The sequence below is a fragment of the Ambystoma mexicanum genome, chromosome 3p (assembly GCF_040938575.1).
Source record: "Ambystoma mexicanum isolate Mex_15411 chromosome 3p, UKY_AmexF1_1, whole genome shotgun sequence".
Lineage (NCBI taxonomy): Eukaryota > Metazoa > Chordata > Amphibia > Caudata > Ambystomatidae > Ambystoma > Ambystoma mexicanum.
The window spans coordinates 1,263,290,491-1,263,308,552 of record NC_090925.1 but is presented as its reverse complement, the minus strand read 5'-3'; positions in this window follow the sequence as shown (position 1 = coordinate 1,263,308,552).

Here is an 18,062-nt window from a genome sequence, read left to right as displayed (position 1 = left end):
ACTACATTTATGTCAATCAATTATTATTTAAACAATGACAACACCTAGAGGTTATCACTCTACCATATAGTGACCACAAACTTGTGTCTTTGACTGTCACAAGTTATTTACATCCACCCAGGGATTATATTACCACTCAGGGTTTGGTAATGAACACGGCAAAGAACAGGATAAGATGGACTGCTCCTAAACTCACATCATTTATGCAAGATTTGGAAAGAAATGCAACCTTGGCTGTTCCTGTTCCTTATGTAGAGCTATTAGCTTTTTATACCAAAACTCTAACTGTGATGAAGAATGGTCATCCAAAACACAAACACACATTTGACTCTGAAATTGCAATTAGACGAGCAGCATATCAGAGTAAGAGAAGACATGTCATAGCCATGGGTTTCCCGTTCTGCCAACAGGCTTTGAATAATGCCAAGTGTATATATAAGAACTGACTTAAATCACACAAACATCTAATGCTTCAACACAATGGTGAGCGCATGGAACGGGCAATGGCAGACCAAAACTCTGCCGAGATGTGGCAACTACTGAATGTTCAGACCTCTGATAACCATGCAGATGCACAACTGAATATGATCAATGAAACTAAGTGGATTGAACATTATACTTCCCTTTATAATGATCCAAGTTTTGTTTCATCATTATGTACCCCCCCTAACAATTCAGGATGGTATTTGAATTTGTCTGTGTCAGACATTGAAGAGTTAATTATACACGCCAGTTCATCCAGAGCTGCTGGTCCAGATGGATTTACCAATCACATGTTTAAGGATAATCCAGCTGAATGGGCGCAGATTCTATACAACATTTTCCAAGTTACAATAAAAACACAAGTGCCAAAGACATGGAAGACCTCCCTGATTATACCAATATTTAAAAAGGGAGATCGCAAGTCACCACAAAACTATCGGCCAATTGCGTTGTTAGATGCGCCCGGAAAAATCTTTACTAAATTGGTACTTAAAGACTTTAACGCCTGGACACTTGTTAACAACTTACGTGATCCTAACCAGACTGATTTTGGTCGAGGTATGGGTCCACATGTTAACTTGATGTGCATAAATGCAATCAAGCCTCAGTGTCATTCGACAAAACAACCAATATTTTTTTGCCTTCGTGGACCTGCACTCTGCCTTTGATTCTGTATCACAAGTTAAGTTGTTTGAGAAACTAATAAGAGACAATTGTCCACACACTATTCTTGATATCATTCGAGCGTTACACACAACTACATCTATCCGTGTCAGACTCTCATTGAATGGTGTTCTGTCTGCTCTGATCCACACAGCTCGTGGACTCAAACAGGGCTGCTCTGTGTTTAATTACTACATCCAAGACCTTCAACATGCTTTTTCTGAGGTCCAATCAGACTCCCCCAAAGTGGCCAACGTACCTATAAAGCACTTGCTATTTGCAGATGATCTCGTTTTAATTTCAAAAATGCAAGTGGGCCGCCAAAAGTTATTAATAGCTTTCCAAGACTATATCCAACTAAATGAACTTAAAATAAATCATGACAAAACACAGGTGGTTTTATATTCCCCGTTGAAAGCAGCTCGGAGGCACTTTATATGCTTGGTAAATAAAGTGCAATTGCAAATAGTCACTACATACACTTATTTGGGCACATGTTTTGAAGGTCTACCAAACTCAAAGAGTCAGATCAATTGTATTGAAAGGAAAATCAATACTGCAATATGTCAATCATATATTATAATGCACAGATATGGGAAATTCTCTCTTAAACCAGCGTGGGCATAATGGAAACAGAAGGCAGTACCAGCAATTTTGTATGGTTTAGAAGCCTTTCCAATCACAGCTAAATTTTCAATTTGACAAATGGGAGGCCACATTTTGGAGGCGGATTTTACATCTGCCGAACTGTGTCGCACACACATGGATAAGGTATGAATTGGGGTTGGTCTCCCTGCGTGCTCTATACAATTGGAGATGTTGCTCATTGTTCAGGAAATGCTTAATGTCCACCAATGTGAACATTGTGTTGAGAGTTTTAGCCACTTATACGTTTACAACAAAACACTCTTTCATGGTTAAATGGGTGCACCATGTGTGTAAAATCCTAGCGAACAATGATATTAGTACTGGGTTATTGATTTTGAATCCAGATAAAGCAAAAGGAAAACTATATAATATGGACTGGATTCATACATGTGATGTCTGTGTAACGTACAAGTCGGGCAATCCTAGTAGGTTCCCTCCAAAAAGTATGTGCACGTTGCCACCTTATTTAATCAGAGTACCATCACCCCATTATAGACAATAAATATTACGCTTACGCTTTAATTTGTGGCCTGTAAAGGAGATTTTGGTGAAACCTCGAATGCTGGAAGTTCATGTAAATGTGTGTCGGTTCTGCAATGATGTCAATATGCCAGAAACCCTAGAACACTTGATTACCCAATGTCTGGCATTGTGTCATTTAATACAAATACATTATGACAAACATTGCAGATTTCTGGGTAACTTGGAATATAGTACCTGTTGGGCAATCATTCTGAGCAATGAACAATTAGTGCTTCAGCTTGCAACCATTAATTTTTTTTTAGATAGCCTTCAAATAAAGGCACCACTAAATGATGCTGTGCATGCTACTTAGTAGTTAACATCTATTACCAGAGTTTTCTAGACATTGAGTGGCAATTGAATATCCTATGTTGTCAAAGGGTTACTGCTAGGTGCAAGAAGGTACTGTGCAATGAAGAAGTTGATACTCACAACGCTAATTTGCTATAAGAGCATTACGCGCAGTGAGATTTTATGATATTATAATTTTACAAGTCGATCTGCATTGTGATCAAATGTAATGATCTGTAAAAAGTATATGATTTGTGAAATCGGTCATGTTTTAATGAATGCTATATATGTCATGTTGTAGTCATTTCATTGGAAAGCAATTTTTCGTTTTGTACGATTTGGTTGTTTGATGTGTGTAAAACATAAATATTGAAAGGTTGATTCATTTCAACTAAAACAATCATTTTAAAAAAAAAGAACTGCAGTGGAAGAGTCTCGACACTTGCATTGAAAGTCTTCCTTATTGGATCTTAGTATATGACTTCAACATGCATCAATCCCCTACTTAAATTGTACCATGAACGGCATTGTCTCCCACCACTCTGTGTCCTCCTTTAGAGGGGAGAGAAAACCCCACTCCTTAATCGTCCCCAAGGAACAATAGAGACCCAAATCACCTCATTTCTCTCTGAGTGGGCAGACCTCTCCTCCTCCCTCCTGGCCTCTACCACTCAACTCCTCCTCCTCGGTGACCTTAATATACATTTAGACTCTCCTTGCTCCTCCTGCGTACTCTTCTGTGACCTCTGCGACTCCCTCTCCCTGTCCATCCTCCCCTATGGCCCGACTCACTCTGCAGGGCACACACTCAATGTCTTCATCTCCTTTGACCTCCCCCTCTCCATCCCTCTGACAACTCCTCTCTTGTGGAGCGATCACTCCCTCCTCTCCTCTCATCTCTCCCTCTCTTCCCCCAGGCCAAGCCTACCCCAACACTGCCACCTACCTTCTCGGACATACGGCCCATGAAGCGTGTGTCAGTTGAGGCTTTTGCCACCACTTTCTCCCCCCCCCCTCTACCTTTGGCTGTCTCACATCCTGACACAGTCCTGTCTGTGCTCTACTCTTCAATTTCTGATACGCTTTATGCTCTTGCCCAAGTCATGAGGATCCGTTTGAAGTCCAAAGCCAAGTGCAATTCCTGGTATGACTCTGACCTAGCTACACTTAAACGTAAGTGTAGGGCGGCTTAGAGGAAATGGAGGACTTCCTGTTCATCCTCTGATAAACTGGCCTGTCGCCTGTTACAAAGGCAATACCGACTCTCTGTCCTCACCAAGAAGAGAGTCCACATTCAAGCTCGTGTCTCTGCAGCATCTAAAAACTCAGCCGAACTCTTAAAATCTGCAAGGAGCTGGCCAACCCTGCTGCACTCTCTACCCCTCCTGTTTCCTCCCAGCTCTTTGCAATGCCCCTGCCTCTCACTTAATTTAAAAAACCCAGAACATCCTGTCCACCCTCTCCACCCACACCCCTCCCCTCCCCATCTGTGCTTGCTGACCCACCTTTAGCCACCCCCCCCCCACTATCCTTCTCGTCCTTTCCTCTTTTCTCCCCTGATGAGGTCGCTAGACAAGTCCGATCTATGAAAGCCTTGTCAAAACAGGTTCATCCCGGTTCCTCTAAAACCATCAAGGACCACATTGACACCCTCGCTCTGGCCCTTGCTGATTTTTGCAACTACTCCTTTGCCTTGGGATCCTTCAGAGCTGCCAGAAGCACGGAAACTGCTCTCCTGAACATCCGTCAAGATCTGCTCTCCAACCTTGACTCTAACATTTCCTCTGTCCAAATCCTCCTCGATCTCTCTTCTGCCTTCAACACGGTCAACCATACCATCGTGCTCAACCGTCTCTGTGAAAACCTGGGTATCACTGATCAGGCTTTGGCCTGGCTGACCTCTTTCCTCTCAGATCGACCCTCCCAGGTCCAATTTGGGTCCTTCCTTTCATCTAGCTTCCTCTCTACCTGTGGTGTTCCCCAGGGCTCTAACCTCTCGCCCTGGCTTTTCAACCAATACCTGGCAACTCTCGCCCACTGCATTGCCACTTTCTGCTCAAATCTCCAGTGCAACGCTGACAACACTCAACTCATTTTCAGGCTGCCCTCTGCCACCTCCTCTCCCTCTCTCATCTCTGATTGCCTAACTGCCATTCAAGATTGGTGTGCCGCCAATGATCTTTGTCTGAATGCCAGCAAGACGGAGATCCTCCTCATCGGCACACCTTTACCATCCTTTCCCCCCACTCTCTGGCCGGCCTCCCTTGGCCCTCCTCCTACACCCACCTGCAAGGCTAAGAACCTCGGGGTCATATTTGACTCCACCCTTTCCTTCACCGCCCACATATCTGAGGTCTCTAAAAAGTCAAATTTCCAACTGCACCTCCTCAGAGGTACTCTGCCTTTCCTCTCCTTCCCCCAGAAGCTCATGGTATCCCAAGCTCTGGTTCTCTCTAGCTTGGACTATTGTAACAGCCTCTTTCTAAATCTACCTGCCTCTACTCTCCCCCTCTGCAACTAATCCAGAACTGGACTGCGAGACTTGTCCTTGCCCTCAAGCCCTGGGATTGTATCTCTCCAGCTCTGAAATCTCTCCATTGGCTCCCAGTGGATGCAAGGATTAAATTCAAAACCATCTGCATTGTCCACAAGACCTTCTGGGGCCTGGGTCCAAAATACCTTCAGCTATCCCTCCGCAAATACCTCCCCTCTCGAGCTCTTTGCTCCTCTACCTCCAACTCCCTTAGGGTCAGCCATTTTTCAAAGAAACAGGCTGGGGGTAGATATCTGTCTTCAGCTGGGGCCTCCCTCTGGAACAGCCTCGATGCCACTCTAAAACTTGAGCTGAACCATCTCCGGTTCCGGAAGCACCTCAAGACTTTCCTCTTTTCTTCTGCCTTCGCTCCCCCTCTCCCGTGCTGATCTGTTCTGTCTTGGCACCGTGCACCTGGCCACCCTCTTTCCTTCGGGCCCAGGTACCTGCTCACTCTCCCTCACTGCCTCCGGGCCACCCGTTGCACTGGGGTCTGTATCTGTACCCATACAGCCCCCCCCTTTTTCTTCCTGCACTTATCAGACCTACCCTGTCTGCTGCCTTGAACCTAGCACTTGCAAATTGCTGGCTGCACCAAAACTGTTTGTTGCCTTTATTATTTATTTATTGTTATTTATCTGTTTCTCCTCTGCTTCGCACTTTCCACTCCCACCTTCCATGCACTTTTCCCCTTCCCCTCTCCCATGCACTTGCGTGTTCTCAATGTCACTGGGCCTAGTAAGATCGCTGTTTTGTTCTCCCCCGTTTCCCTCCCTTGCCTTGTTGCGCTCTGAAACACTTGTGTACGATAGAAATAAAATATCAATATCAAGCTAGCAAACCACAGACATGCTTGCCATCTTCAGGACCTCCTGGTCAGGCCACCACGAACCCTGGTTGAGACATTGTTCCTCTAGATGGATGTGTATAATTTCATGTTGTGGGAAGCACACGATAGAGCTCTGGCTTGGCAGAATTAATGTACAACAACCCTCGCACCCTGAAATGCAGAAGTATTACACCTCTGATAACGAACATCCAAGCCCTGACTGAGCCACTGACACTTCACACACCTGCTCCCAAAGCAAAGCTATGTTTGAGGGAACTGACTGGATGGCGAGTCAAAGTTCCTTTGGTCAAAGCGATCTGTGCCGATCAATCTTTTTCAGGGCCTTGCTACATCAACATGCGCGGACTGAATATTCTGCTCTGGCTGAATAGAGAAGAGTCAACAAAATGTCCATGACGCTGTCAAGCATTCCACATTGATTAAAGGTAATGTACTGATTGATAAGAGGACGTATCTCTGACATTTCTAGATATCCTGATCCCTGGCCTTTACATTGAGTCCTAGAGACAGAGAACCCCTGTCACACCTTACCAAGGACCTTTATTTTGTTATTTTAAAAGGTGAATAACCCCCATACCCCTTTGGAGGCTTTTAGCATTGTTCTGAAACCAAAATCATGGAGCTGCCTCAAACCCGGTGGGTGGGAATTTAATTTGGTCCTCTTGCAGGTGTGTTGTATGAGCTTTGTGAGAGACATCTGAGCAAAGCACCTGAACAAATGAGGGTTTGACACCAGTTTTATTATTTTATTTTTTGTCTTGTAATGAATGCCTTTTTAATGCATTGCTGGTTTCAGAATTATCTGAACCCCGCAGCAACCTGCCTTTTGAGGTCTCAAACAGCTCCCTCCAATAATACGCTCAAACACTACGTTCAAGTACACAATCCAAATAAGCCACCAACACATTGTAACTGAACACACCTCTACAGGCAAACATCACAAGACCACATATCTCTGCAAACAATATGTGTATCAAAGGTCCTGCCAAGGCATCCAAGCACAAAGCGCAAACAAGGCTCCCGAAACTGACCAGTAGACAGAGCTCAAGGAATTTGTCATTGGCACCCATCAACATTACTGAAAAACTATGTTGTACCTGGAGGCCATAAAATGGCAGTGAAGTGTGTGTCAGGCATGGGTTGGGGAGAACTCCACTCCATGATGTCAGGCAAGGAATAGAAAAGGACAGGACCAGGAAAGAACCTAGTTAAATGAAGAAATATCAGAAAGGGGAGGTTGCCCGTCAACATTTTCCAGTTGCCTGCTTTGGTGTGGCTGTCCTGCCTTCTCCGGAATGCTTTCTCTCCTATTGCTTTCAGATGCAAAATGGAGTTATTAGGAACCAGACTTCCTGTGCGGCCACTTACATATCGCTCTAGCTTCCCAAGCACAGAAAATTCGCCTCGCGGAGTGACCTCTCATTCCACAACCCTCTCCCCATTCTACCCGTTGCCATCGTTACCTTCAGGGTGTTGGAGTGGACTCACATGTTGCTGTAGTGCAGCATGCTCCACGTTGTCCGCTGGCTCCTTCTGCCCTCGCACTGTTCATAGCAATATTGCTATAAATCTGCAGATAGGCTCCGGTGAGGCACTCCGCGGCATGCCTACCGAAGCTTAGGGTCAGCAGCAGCAGTAACCGTGTCCGGTTACCCTCACAGAAAACGGCCTGCTCTTTTTCCTCCCTCTACTCTCCAAACCCGGATCAAGGCAGAGCTATTCCTTACCCTCGTAGGCATTCCCACTTAGCTTCCCCACTCAACTTCTAGAGGTAAGCTATACGGAAGCGGTAGGGGGATATAGGGCAACAGCAGTTATTGAAGCTGCATTTCTGTTCTTCTACAGAGGTTCTTGGTTTCTACCGTTGCTCGAATAGCAAAACATAGCAAACTTCACCATATGCCACACAGCAGCAGGGGACCGGGCTTAGGTAAGCTACAAGCCTGGGAAAGTTGTGCGACTCGAGAGGGGTTGACCCAGCATCTGAACTACATCTACTCCTTTCTCTTGTAGGCTTGAAGGGCCTGAAAGAGTACCCTGGCCATAGCCTTGATGACAGCCTGTTGATCCAAGCCTCTGCTTCCCTCGGGCCTGCTCAGGGAGGGAAGGATCAGTTTGGTTTACCTCCTTCCTGGGGAGGGGGCGTGGATACCTGCAGCGCAGATCACCCCTCGCTCTGTGAACCCGACAGTGTGGCATAAATCCCAATAACTAAACATACAGCACGTGACATGGTTAGGCTTTAAACACGTTTTAACTGTCAAAACAGAAATGTTATTGTAATAATATATTTCTTTGCACCTAGTTATTCATGCACATAAAAAGACACGTCTACCTCTTCAGATCAGGCAGTGATGATAGTGTTCCTTGCTGTGGCTCTGTGTACTATTGATCTGTGTACTACTGGATCCAAATATATTCATGGAGCTCTGTAGGTGAACGCAGATGGGCAGGCTCCTCTGTTTCGGTTTCCTATTTTTTGTGGGGAGTATTTTTAGTGTGTGAAAGGGGTTGATACACACCTCATAAGTAGGGCTGATGTACCCCCTAAATCTTCATTTCACTTCCCATTTCACTTTAGGTATCAGAGCTACACTCCTTAATCATGATTACTGCACATGGTCAAGCTTTAGAAAGCACAGCAATCTCCCTACATTTCCCTTGCTAAACACCAGGAACCCACACACCACCAGCCAAAAAATAATTGTTTTAACTGACTCGCCTGGGCTGAATCCACACAAATACAGAATCAAACAAATGACACAACACACTTCTAAAATAGCTTCCTATTCATTTTCTGAGACGGCACATATTACCTCACTAACTGATGCCACCAATACTTCTTTCTCCCATATGTACCTATCATTTGATGACTACCCTCTTCTCCGCCACTGACCAACTCTGCACTGGAATCTCCTACTGCCTTACACTACAGACACAGCCCCAACTTTGCCTCCGGCAGACATAGTCACTACCACATTAATATTAAATGATATGAGTAATATTTCCAACTAGCCCCCACTTCAGTGACTGCATAGACCTAAAATACTGTAGTCCATCAGATCTTGTGGTCTCCCCTTTGGAAAACATATTTCCAAACGCCTCTGCAATTCCATTGAAACAGGAAAAAGGGGATCCGGTCAGTGCTGACCAGACACCTTTTTTCTGAATCAGATCCTTCCAGGATCTGGATCTACTTTAGATGCGGTTTGACTATTGCACTTCAAAAGCCAACTAGAAATACCAAATTGAAACAAGTCGCACGATAGTGGACATCAGGGGGATGTCAAGAACATTTTCCCAAATTACGGGATCAATATCAAAGTACGGGTTTCTAGCCTTGAGAACGACCAGCGGTCGAAACACGTGTCGGCTAGGTTAAGATAAATCGCAGAGAATCAATGGTTGAACACAACAAATACATTTGCATCACTAACATTATGCATAGAATTTCAATAATTTATAGACACTACCGAAGAGGAACGTTAATTCTTGACAAGCGCACAACTCTAAGTAGAAAGTTAACTTCAATCTCTTAGAAAAGTGTTTGGGGCGGTGTTAGTTGGTAAAACAGACGCAAAACCCGTGGGGTTGCTAGGTGAAGGTCTGGAGTACCCCAGACCTAAATGCCATTCTGCTTCTATGGAATTGGCAATCATATTCTGAGGGTACATGGGGTGAGTCCCTGCTTCCTAGGATTTGCAGCTATCTGTAACCGATCATCTGTCTTATAAAAATCACAAACCAAGCTATACTTTCCCAAGCACGTCAGATACTCAGTTATCCGCCGGTCCACAGTTCTGCACTTTTCTAAAAGAGCCACAGCAAGGCCAACAAACATGGCAGAAGGTTGCTATATAAAACCACCTAACACGTCACTTTTTTAAAGTACAATTTGTGTTCTTTCCTTTTTGACTACTTATGCATGATTTTTTCTCTCCTGCAGAATTAAACCCAGCATCTTGTCTATACATAACCAGCCTACATCATCTGGGTTTTCTTTACAAGGTTGGGTCGTTAGTATTTTCGACCATTGTCTACGCTGGAGTAAAGTGTACATTTTTGAGACATTTATTTTGTTTTGCGATATACTGTACTATTGTTTGGACGCTTCCACTGCAGACTCACGTTTTTAAAGAGTATATACAGGCTGCACTCAGCCTATGCTACCAATATGGAAGCAAAGGAAGTATACTACTCACTTTTGATCAGTTGAGCCTTTATGACCAACTCCTCGGATCATAGATTGGTTCACGCTTGGAAATAGTTTGTTCTCTTGTACTTATGGGCAGGATACGATTTCACCACACAAAGTCCAGACATATCTTTAGATATGTCTAGACAAATATGTTAGACATAGGAATCATATCTTTATTGTCCTTTCAAGGATTCTTGAGAGATGTAGCCGCCAATCGTGTGTAGATGCCGGGCCATGATTCCTCTTGTTAAAGACTATTTTGCTCTCATTCATAGAGAAGGACAAACGCATGGTCTATCTGGACTAGATTAACATGACAAATATGGCAATGCTTGTTCAGACATCAGGTCCTGTGTATTGTCTTTCCATTGGGCAAAAGGGATTAAATGAAATGATCCTATTAGTCAAATCACCACAAAGTAAAGGAAGGGCCAGTCTAGTATTTTTCTACGCATTCATATAAACCTAAAAGCTGCAAACTTAACAAGAGCTAGTGCCTTTCTTATTTGCAAACAACTGTAAGTCAGTCCTACACCAAACTTCTAAGCAGCATCTTGCTGGGGGGACACGGCGCAGGGGTTGTCGCTAACTTATTTGTACGCATTAAAATCTCCTTCCCATGTGCACGGATGCTGAATGTCTGCTTGTCATTCCTTCCAAGACCCCTGTGATAGATTTTGGGGTCGGTAGTGAAACTGCATGCAGTTCGCAGTCTCGTCCGGCAAGCACCCCCTCCTCTCTTGTGCCCTTTCAGCAGAGGTGAAAGGTGTTCTGGGTTTTGTTTTGAGGCTCTCCTTCCTGAACCTCCTCTTAACAAGGTTCATCCAATACGGATTCTCCATCTATTCCCAGACGTTGCCTCGTCAATCAGTATGTTTGTTTTCATCACTTTCCCCCTTCCTCTGCTGGAACTCGCATTGGTCATTTCCATGTTGTCACATCATGCACAACACTACGCTGCCATGTTCTATATAATCCGCTGTATTCTGTGAGGGCATCTAATATATTGTTATTTCTGCCTCCTTTGCACTATTGCTTACGTTCTCCATAGATATACTACAATCCTCTCTTGTCAGGTAACTATGATGGATTCGAGGCCCAAATAAACGCTCCTGCTCTTTATCACTTGAAATGATAATGTAAAGTGGTCTTATAGCTAGCGCTTCTCAGCCAACGATGCTGGCCTCAGTGCGCATGACTCTGTACCAAAGGAGTGCAGGAAGGCAGAAGCAGAAACATTTTGTGTTGATGGATGCGGGTCGGAAGTACCAGTTATCTGTGTGCCAATGAGAACATCTCTATGTTTGTGGTTGGTACCAACCAGGCAGGTTAGACATATGGGAAGCCCTCGGACTGTGAAGTGCAAAGATTGAAAGCATGGTTGTTGATGGAAGTCGTATAGGGTCTAAATCTGATAAGTACACTACACCTGGGTCGTCTGAAGGAGTGTGGTAGGTCTAAGGATGTAAGCCTGGAACAGTGAAGAGTTGAGGGTGGAGAGTGGTGAGGGTAGGGGGGCATGAGGGGAGTGTTGCTTCCTGACTCTTGGTTTTAGATTTCACTGACTAATGTGCGGACCATTGTCACACAGCAGAGGTTCCATGAATCAAATTGGTTTCCCACAGATGGTAGTGCCAAGAGTTTAGAAAATTGCTTGTCGTACATTAGCCCAGGTTTATGTAATCAGTGTCAGTATATGATCCCTACGTCTTCTACCATACTGAATTTGGCATTCTGGTTGGACGCTGCAGTCACGAGCTGGAGACATCCCTTCTTGAATTATTTCACCATTCCTACACAACCACTGGCCATATAAATCTGCACAGTTATCCTTTATGTTGCATCATTTAAGAATTGCCACCATTTCATGCGGCATGAGCAACAACCCATTATCTAGTATACATTCTTTAGAATAGCCTCCCCTGTGAAAGAGATCCTGGAGTTCTTTGATCAGTTCAACGTTATCACAACAAATTAAATTACTTTGTGGTCATTTACATTGCAGTAACTTCCCATTCTTTTTATGGGGGTGGGATGAGAAGGAGTCCCTCCCATTCCCCTCCCCCTTCACTACCACTGCTACCTCCAAACACCCTTATACTTCTTAGCCCTTAAATACATGTGCACAAATACTTCCCCACAAAGTAATTGCAACAAAGTAAATTCCCTCAAAGTAGTTTACTTCATTGAAACAACAGGAGACCCTTCCATTGTAGTTCAGGCGGAAACGTTTGACACAAACTGTTATTCTATCAACTTGGATAGGTATTCCACCAAAAACACCTGCTATCTCCAGTCAAGTTTTTTTCTGCTCCAAAGGACCCATTAAGTCCAACCATACTTTGTCCACAAGACCTTCAGAGGTCTCTTTGCTCTGCAAGGGACTAGCCGACTTGCTAGAAGACGGTGTCCCTCCCAAGGCAGTCTCAATGTATGTGTTAATCTGAGGGCACTAGTAAACTTCTACCCCTCTCTGTTTAATCAGTTGCATGGTTTAGTCACTTGCAATTCTCCGATCACAAATCTTTCTGAAGCTACTCATTTGTTTAGTTGCAAAGACACCTTCCATCTGGCCACCGCGCTCTCACATATCGGCTCACCTTTTGCAATGTTAAATGCTTGGGCACATTCCACACATTTTCACTTGCATTGCCTGCTCAGTCCGAGAGGCCACAGCACATTCGTCTTCCACGAAAGAGCCATCACCCCACAGGGTAGTCGGGACAAACAGGATTGTTTTTTTTAATCTACCTCTCCATTTTGCAAGCCACCACATGTTCAAAAGTAAATGCATATTCCTGGGGCTTCTGCACTAGCCTGGTTAATCTCAGTGTGGAAGCGTGTGTGCCACCTGGGGAGAGCATGTGTACCATGGGCTTATCGGTCAAATCAAACAGAATTTCTGTCCTCCAATAGATGTTCTGAATTACGTAGTTGCCCATGCAAAGACCAACACCATTTTAATCACAGAATAATTCTGTTAAAAGCGAGGAAACATTTGGGATTCAAAAGCTACCATGTTTTCCACTTTCCCCCTGTATCTGGGTGGTGCCTACCCTAACACACTGACAGGCATGGGCTTACTTTTTCACTTAGTTCGAAGCAGTTTATTCCTCTTTGTCCAATTGGATGTGGGAGGCTTTCTTCAATAATCGTCACAATGATTTAAATTTGAAAAAGTTGGGTAACGTGTGCTTTATATTGCGAGGGTCCTAGGAATGATTTTAGTTTTTCTCAAGTGTCCCACGATGAGCTGAGCTAGCCAAAGTACTCAATGTTGCTTCTTTTTTTAAAAAAATAACTTTCGCAAAAGTGCAACATGCCTGTTCAATACAGTTTGCAGCATTTTTGTTGGGGCCCATTAAGTTTTCTAAACATATTAATGTACACCACAGTCTATGCAACTGAATAGAGGACACATGGCATCTGTGTACGTTTGTAGTCTTAATGATGTGATAAATCTGCTCAGTGATTTGGGTTCTTCTTGCGGCTGGATGGTAGAAGGCACTGCACATGAGCTTTGTACAAATGCAGGTCTGGGTAAAGGCCAGCTGTGGCCATGTCTATTCAAGCTCATAAGCTCCACGCAATCTGACTGCGTTTACATTTGATTTTACATTAGGGCCACTCGGTTGAGCCACTGCATGGCTTCCATTAACTTCAGCATTTCCTCCAGTAATTCTTTGAGAATTGACTAGATATGTGAGTGACCAGTCATACCTTGTTCACTGGTACTGGCACTGCTCCTGCGCTGGGTTTATCTTGTGTTTGGCTAATAATTGTAACCTGGTGAAAAACAAAGTTCCTCAGAAGTGTCGCTGTCTAGTCTCGGATCCATGCAGCAACAAACCCGTACTAACAATCTTCAGTTTTCTTTGTACTTGCCACCCAAATAGGGCTGGATGGAACTTGTTCTGCCATATGCACTTCGAGCTTTGCATTCTTTATTCAATGGCACATTTTGAACCTGGACCAGGCAATAGGTGCACTTCGAAAGACTTTGAGACATTACAAAGTCATGTTAAGACCAGAAATAAATGCGGCACTTCAACCCAAAGGAGGAAGTATGTTCTATTCCATTCACATGTGCTACTCTGTGATCCTCCTCACAAATATCATGAACCTCACTGAGAGCCAACATTGTGCTTTCCACGACATATTTTTCAGCTACCATCGTCATGCCTTAAATGACTGCACACTTGGACAAAAACATCTCTGCAGCCACACCGGTTGTACGTTTTGGATTGGCATTGACAGTTGTTGACAAAGTGTGATGTCCGATCAAAACGGTAATACACTTCCTTTCCCTCCCACTTCTCCCAATGATTCTTCGTCATAATGGAGTTGCCCGTACACCAGATTAAGTGTACTTGACCTGTGTGCACATCCTTCAGAAATTCCTCAGGTCTGTGAGCCTTCTCCTCCACAGTGTGGTGGAACGCGCTTCCTCAGTGTCGAACGTTTATTTTTTCCAACTTCACTTATAAAGTACAATTTGAGAATAGACGCATAAATATGTACATTCAAACACAAAGTGTTTTTGTTGAGTACAGGGACAAAAAACATCCACAAAAAACCTTTCACCATGTTTCAGAGTGAACAGTAATCCAAAATCACCTATAGGTACTACATAGCAGCTGGAGACAGGTCTTAAAGGATGGCCCATTCTGTCGCCACAGCGAATAGCAACAGGAAATTGAGTTTGAAGCACAAGCCATAGCATTCAGATCTAGATTAATCAGGAGAAAAGCACCATTTATCCCACTGTCCAGAAATGAAGGGTTCAATCCACAGGTTTCTCCAAACCAGTTGCAAAAAGCAAGGACTTCATACCATTTCCCACAGGTAGGTACAGGACCAGGAAGGATGATCTGGTAACCCTCCTCTTTGCAAACAAAAGGACCATCCCCACCAATGGAAGGTAGCATCTAGAAAGACCCCCCCCACCCAAACCTAAAAACACCCACTTTACTGTTGAACAAGCTCACCTACCACCACTCCCAGTACTCCAAAGGCTCCCTCTCAAAAGTCAGCAACATGCTGGCAAGCCTGCAATAGGCGCAAAAAAATACTTGCATCCAGCATATCCCATCTGACAGATACATTTAGGAATATTCTATGCAAGCTACGGGGTGAGTGGTACACTCTGCGCTAACTTGCTATGCTACAGTTTGTCTATCATTTAAAGCTACTTCCATCGTTTTCCTGCCTAAATACAATCACTGTTCATTGCAATATTAAGACTCTAGACCACTCTCCCGGGCTTCTTGGGTGACTCACCACAGGCTGTCACTGCTTTCAATAAATCAGAAAGGAGGCAGCCCTTAGCCTGCATAGCCAGGAAAACCGATGGTTTGGGAGGACAATCCAGTCAGAGTTTGCAACGCGAATGTCTCAATGTGAAGTACAGGAATATACGACGAGAAGAACCCCAGATTCTCAATCTATGATGATGCAAACAGGTTGTGAATGAAGATGTCCCGGACTGTAGGGATGCCAGCTCAATACTGTACCAAACTGCCTTTCGTGTTTACGAGCTAATCCAGGTATCCCATAGATATGTCTAGATGAAGCATATAGAAATGCCAACCCCCCACTCTTTTCACGAGTTAGGACGAAGGGCTAAGAGCTGCGTGGAGCATGTGAACTTCACAGGGAATGCCCAGTGAAGTACCCAATATAACCGCTCATAGATTATCCAGAGCCAACTATATAATCACACAAGTAGTTAACTTGCGGTTCCTAAAAATTCAAAATCAACCAAATCCGAGGTGATCACTGCCCGGGTCAACTACATGCAAACTATAGTTGATCGTAGAGTTGGACAGTGCTGTTTGAACAGATTTGGTTGTGGAATGTTCTGAAAATAATTTTAAAACATTCTTGGACCTTTTATCAAATGGACCATTATATAAACGTATGTTAACAGGAATTGACACAAATGTTGAGGACAGATGATTTCTCAGCATTGTTTAGGGATGCTAATAAATTAGTCTGTGAGGAAGCTAAATTGTCAAATGCATATAGCAAAGCCGCAAATCCTGATGTTCAAAACAGCCTATTCACTCTAAAGACTTCTCTACAAGAGGTAACTGAGGCTATGCTGAGACAAGCACATTATCGTTCCCTGGAGCAGGACGTAGTTTCAACACACCTTTTCCAAGACCTGTTCTTACTATCACTTATAATGTTATACTAAATACTGGTAGGAGTCTCACTGTCATTTTCCCCAATATTTAATAACAAAACACGAAATTGCGCCAATGGGTTGCTAAACATGGTAACTTGGCAGAAGTGCAGCTGGGTTTCGGTCTTGGCCTGGGGGCTTGTTTTCACCTCTCTAGTAGCCACGCATTCCCTTTTCATCAAAAAAGAGGCAATTCCCTTGGCTTTTACGGCCACAAGCACAGCTTTCGCCGTGTGAAGATCTGTTGCATTTCTTATTTTTCCTGTACAGCCAACCTACATGTTAGAACTAGGACGATATCATAAATTTTAAAGGTGTCTCCAATTTCAACAGTGTCGTCCAGCTTTAGGCTACCTTTTAAGAGCCAATTCTCCACTCATTGGCTGGGCAATACTTTCTTAACTTTGGCGAGCTTTACAAATCAGGAGCCTTTTCTCAGTACTATACATGGTTTATTGCATTTGAAATGTGTTTCTTAACTAGGTTCATTGTATTAGGTTTTTGTATGAAATGTTTGTTTTATAGAATTCAAGATTCGGCAACAAACGCAAAACTGATGATGGTAATCACACGTGAATGATATGGAGATGGATCCAAACCAGTAGGAAGTATATAAGGCCTGAGACATCAAGTAATACATCTCCAAATCAAGGGCCAAGCCTCCTTCACCCCGTGGTCTAACCAACACATCCCAATTTACCATGGGCTGCTTACCTGCCCAGATAACTTGCAGCCGTAACAAAGGCAAATGCAAGAAAAAAAGACACATGGCATGCAAACTGGCATGTTCACAAACAAATACTGGTTAAAACCACAATTTCAATGAGGGATATAAGGTCACGTAACAATGGCAGGTTCATCCAACATGAAACCTGATTTTGCAATGAAAACTCTGATGCTTGATCTTTTCAAGCGATCAGGAGACTTATGTCCCTATTCAAGGACACCCAAGCATTTGCATCCATTCAACTTACAAGCCACAGGCGACCTGCTAGAAGTGAAAGAATGGTCTGCTAGGCAAATGACCTCAGACTTGTCCCCGTTTAATGTGAGCCCTCAATAACTACCAAAGTGTGCCACCTAATCAATAACAGTAGGGGGACATTATTGTAAAAAATAATAAATAATCAAATAACATCATACAATGAAAGCAATATTCCATGAGGAAGGATCGAGTCGCTTATTATATGTGACACTTCTACATGCAACACCTAAAATTAAAATAAACATCTGAGAACAAGACAACTGAGGAAGTAACAAGCTACTTGTTCTCGAGCATGGGTGTGGCATGGATTCATATGTTCATGAATATTCCCAGTCGTCAGGCTGGGAATCCTCAGTAAAAAAGAAAGCAGCCTTGCTTTAAAAGCTTGAAAACAGCCTTTCTCCCATTAACCAATCACTAACATCTGGGTCATACTGCACCCATCCAATGACGACAGTCTCGCTAAGCCTCACCCCTGGTGGCTATCTTCAGATATGAAAGCATGTGAAGTGACAGTATGAACCCAGAAGAGCCACCGCAAGGAAGGTGTGAGGGTTTGCATGGGAATCCTTGCTGGAGAACAACAGTTACAGGCAAGAAACATGTTCCTTCTCCAGCATGGGATCTGGCATGGATTCACATGCTCATGAATACGATTAAACAGCAGTACATAACACAACCATGGGAGGTGGCAAGGCTCAA